At 41.6% G+C, this 4,608-nt stretch overlaps 1 long non-coding RNA gene across 2 annotated transcripts; it reads left to right on the top strand.

Annotated features, from left to right (window-relative positions):
* Positions 1–254: 254 nt before the first annotated feature.
* LOC147663782 (uncharacterized) lies at positions 255–1,744 on the top strand. Of its 2 annotated transcripts, none has more exons than XR_015305233.1 (2): positions 255–470; positions 1,190–1,744. It is a non-coding gene; the product is annotated as an uncharacterized LOC147663782 (long non-coding RNA). The 2 variants fall into 2 exon arrangements; XR_015305232.1 differs by having other exon boundaries at positions 255–500.
* Positions 1,745–4,608: the final 2,864 nt, after the last annotated feature.

Genomic DNA, 4,608 nt, shown 5'->3' with positions numbered 1-4,608 from the left:
ATATTTTGTGGATCTCAATTGAAACATTTACTTTTTTTTATGTGTTTGTGAATACGAGGGAGTAGAACAGATTACTAGAATAGTTTCCTGGGGACCATATGCTTTTTGTTGGAGTGGTGGTATTTGGTTTTCTTATTAAACATCTGGACATATGACCACTGTACCACATCAGTTGAGACACAACCACCAAGCTGCTATGGAGCCGACTCTCATTCTGTAGAGGATGTCACAGATTCATTAAACACTAAAATCAATAACTCCTTTCAATTAATGTTTTTTTCTCTGTACACTCAGGTTCCCAATCAAGGATGACACCAGTGACCACACCTGCATTTCGGGCAAAGACACATTCACATTCTCTGTGGAGAGCTGCTTCAACCCCAACAAGTGGATCTGCGAGAAGAATGCCGTCGAGTTCCCCTACATTGTAGCAGGCGCTGATACCATGTGGGGCCAATGACCTGAAGAAGGTGACTGTACCCTGGAAACTTAACCCATGGGTAATCTGAACCAGTGCAAGCACTCTTATAGGCCAATGAGGGGATCTTCTTTGACCTCACATCGATTGGGCTCAAGTAGGTTGCAAACGTTTCAGCGTACTTGCCAAACATTGAGTTGGCATACTTGAAAAACATTTTTAAAGGTTAATTTTTCCAAGAGGGAGGGGTAATAGTCCTAAAGAATAGAAAAGTGCTTTCCTCACTTTGAGGTTAGGAAAGGAGGTGTTTGAAAGTGTGTCACACTAGAAATAGGTGGATGGGACTTTTTCTCAAAATCAGTCTGATCTCTGGAGTACAGAACAATCAAGTCTGAAAGCCTTAGCTCATAGTCGAAGTATCCATGTGCTCTATAGATATTTTTGGAAAAAGTACATCAGCATTTGCTGCTGGTTTTTTAATTAAAAAATATCACCCACATGCTTCTTTTTAATTGAACGCATTCACATTGTAAACGTTTCTTAATGAAATTGAGGGCAAGATGATGGGAAAGGAAATCCTTACCAATTGAAACTGTCCAATTGAAATAGGTATATAAATAGTTTCTTTACGCTGTTAAGGGCAATCTTACTCTGGGGAAATGACATTTATCAAACAACTCATTACGTGCCCAGCTGAAAAAAGGAATTATCTCAGAAATGTTCTCTCAAACAATATATTGAATAACTTTGTTTCTCCCTTGTATCAATTAGATGTGTCTGTAAGTGATGCCCACTCTTGGAAGTCTTTATACCTGAAAAGGATCTGAAAAAAAGAAGGAAGGAAACAATTTCAAGGCAAATGCTGCCCACTGCTGTAGCCTGGCCTAAGATAAACAGTGGTGGAATCCAAAAGAATAAAAAAGGGGAAATATACTAAAAGATTGCAAGGTCACAAAATGTAACTGTTGTTATTTGTGTTGAGGACAGGGTTCTCCCTCTTAAATCTGTAATGTAGACCTGGGCAAGATTAAAGTTAGAGCAGCTGCCTTCTTCTTTAACCCTGAAAGATAGCTGCCCAAATGGAATCTGTCCTACCTTTAACAGCATTATGATATCAAAAGCAAAATAAGTATTGATGAATGTAATGGCTCTGGGCTATGAACCAGATTGTTTTTTATTTGTTTAAGTTTCTACTTTTTTATCATTGTACTGAATTCTAATGTTTAAATTCTGTAGAATGGCATTTGGATATGTTAAATTTGTTCATATCATCTGATGTTGAGAATCAAATACATTGCAATAAACTGAATCGACAATGTGAACCCATAACATGGACTTCCTGGTAACCCATTTTCTTTGGCTGGACTGTTTCCAACCATTCCATTGAGGGCACATATAGTTTTGTTCGACTTGTGCATTACATACCATTAAGATTTTTGTTTACCATTACTACAATCATTTTTTTAATTTAGCCCTCTTCAGCTACAGGTCTTTGGAGCATTAGAAGAATAAAAGAGTCAATGGACAAGAGACATAAAACAACAAGAGAATATAATATTAAAAACGACAGAGAGAAAACACTTAAAAACATTTCTAATTTAGAAAGGATGTATGGTGGAGACATAAAATGACGTGTCTAGGAAGCAAGGGGTGTGAACAAGAAAAGGTGGGGCTGGGGATGCAAGTCTGTTGCACACAGCCCATTCAAAAAATTCATGCCGCTTTGGGGCGAAGACTCTTGAATAAGTTTGCATTACATTTTCGAAATGGTTAGGTGTGACAGCTAAGCTCTCTTCAGGAGAAAGATTAAGAACAGATGGTTCTGACTAAAGAAAACTTGAGAGACCACAAAAACCTTTAGGATTGAGAGAGACATTTCAGTGCTTCACCAGGACCCAGAAACTCTGCCAAGCTCTTCTCTCCACACCCAATGATCATGCAATGACTGTTAGCATCTTGTCTTTAAAGTTCAGGATCCTGCCTAAAAAGACAGAGTTTGAGAGGAAGGAGGCACCAAAACTTTCAAGGCTCTCTCAGTCATTGCAGATAGCCTTTCGGTCTGTGTTACTCCCTTCAGTGGAATACCCTCAGGCGCATTGCAGAGTTTAGAACTCAGGCTGGGCCTGCTGATTGGCTTACTAATAGGTTTCCATACTTTTCCTGGTGAAGTTACCTTCCAGGCACCGCAGGATCCACTTCCTTTAGTTTTTATGTCTTTAGTGAGGCTGACCCATGTCAGCAGTGTTTACGTGAATCACTTGGTAGCCGTCTTCTTAGAGTTCTTTTTGAGCCTATGAATTGACCTTTTTGTCCTCTTTTAAGGGTGATAGAGCCTGGTAGCTCCTGGACATTTCAGAGGCACTCATATTTTGTGGTTCAGATACATTGCTCTGCAGTGTTGACCGCCGGACCATGTACAGGAGGAAAAATTCAGTGAGCTATTTTGGTGTGTGAAGGACTCACTCTTTCAGGGAATGTTGTGGACTCTATGGATGTCTTTCTAGACGACCCGATGCTTTGTTGCCTGGAAATGTGTCTCGCGATGCCAGGGCTGTTGACAGCATAGATTGAAATGTCACCCATGGGCAAGCGCTCCAAACTCGCCTCCCCCTACTTTCAGCTCTTGCCAATCACTGATTGCATTCCATGCTGTTTGGGCTGAACCAAATAAAGGAAAATGTCTGGACCCCCCATGTAAGGTTTCCTTCTGTTCCAGCTCTCCCATCTCATTTTCTCCAGTCTTCCTCTTCATCTCATATGGTGTGATTTCTCCACCCCTTGTTAATTTATACTCACCAGTGGACACCTCTCTAGCTCACCCATGGTCACACGCTCTATCTCAGTTTCCGATCTTTTCACTCCAGTGGTTTCCTACTGTTGGCGCATGATGGAGGGGTGTCTCAGGAGACCTCTGTTGGGCAGCATATTGTGCGTATGGCTTCTGCATCTTAATCATCTGCCCGCTAGCCCTCGCACACCTCATTGCATTAGTTGTTTGCTCTCTGATGTTTATGATGCCGTGCCCTGGCTTTCAGATGGCAGTAGTTTTCAAGGATATCCGGCCTTCTAGCAGTCCATAACACAGGGGCGTGGAACCAGAATATCATAAACCCAATATCAGGTGTTGCAAGAAGAATATAACTATCCTGTTGAAAAACATCACCAGATTAGAATTAATAATTGGAAATGTAGACCCGAGGGCACAATATTTTTGAATATCAGGCAATTAATGTATTTAAAAATTATAATTATTGATGATATTTTGACATACAACCAACCTCAGGCATTCCCCCAGGAACCTCAAAAATCTTCCAAACCCTGGCAAAATCGCCGCCTGCTGATCACTTTGCCACCATTGCGCCGCTTATGCACCTCTATAGAGCAAAATGTGTCACTGCCAGTTCCCTCTAATATCTAATCTCTTCAAGGTACGTAAATGTGGAGTTAAGAATAGTAATTCCATACTTGCTTATATGCGCTTACCTTGTTCATGTTTTGGTCACAGCATTTGGGGAGCACAATGTTTCTGTAGCCGATATTTCTACATGCAACTAAAACCATTTGTGACTGGTCAACTAGAAATACCATCAGGGCTTCCAGGGTTACAAATCTTCATTCAAATGCCTTCGATGGTTGCTAAGTGCAAATTGTTAGCTTCACGCTTTCACCTTGTTAGTGTTGCTTAGTTACATGAGGCACAGCATCATCTCCTCCTCGTGAGATGTGCACTGTTAGTGAATCTGTTGTGGCTCACGTTTAAAGTTCAAGTTCTTGGGGATGGCTGTAAACACTCAATACAGGTCCACATCAGAATGAAACTCAAGTGGGCGTCTGTAATTACACTTAAGACTTCCTCTTTCGCTCCCTCCTGCACGTGCAGTGCATCAGCTTGCATTCAGGGACGTAGCTACCAAAGGCGCAGCAGGTGCAGTGCACCGGGTCCAAAGTCCTGAGGGTCCCATTGAACCCTGCTGATTGATGTATTTTGCTATCACAGTAACAGCCCATGGCATGCTTGCTTCGCTTCTGACTGCATTGCTGCCGTTGAAGGCAGGGCGTTGCTCTGCGTGTCAGTGATTGTGAAAGATTGTGCGATAGTGGAAGTTCGGCCATTGTGAAAGAAAGGAGAGATTGTGGTAGACACTTCTTTCTTTCACTTTTGTTTACGCGTTTCTTGCTAAAACAGTCTA

The sequence above is a fragment of the Lissotriton vulgaris genome, unplaced genomic scaffold, assembly GCF_964263255.1.
Source record: "Lissotriton vulgaris unplaced genomic scaffold, aLisVul1.2 SCAFFOLD_3696, whole genome shotgun sequence".
In the NCBI taxonomy this organism is placed as follows: domain Eukaryota; kingdom Metazoa; phylum Chordata; class Amphibia; order Caudata; family Salamandridae; genus Lissotriton; species Lissotriton vulgaris.
This window is presented reverse-complemented; position numbering and strand designations above follow the sequence as displayed.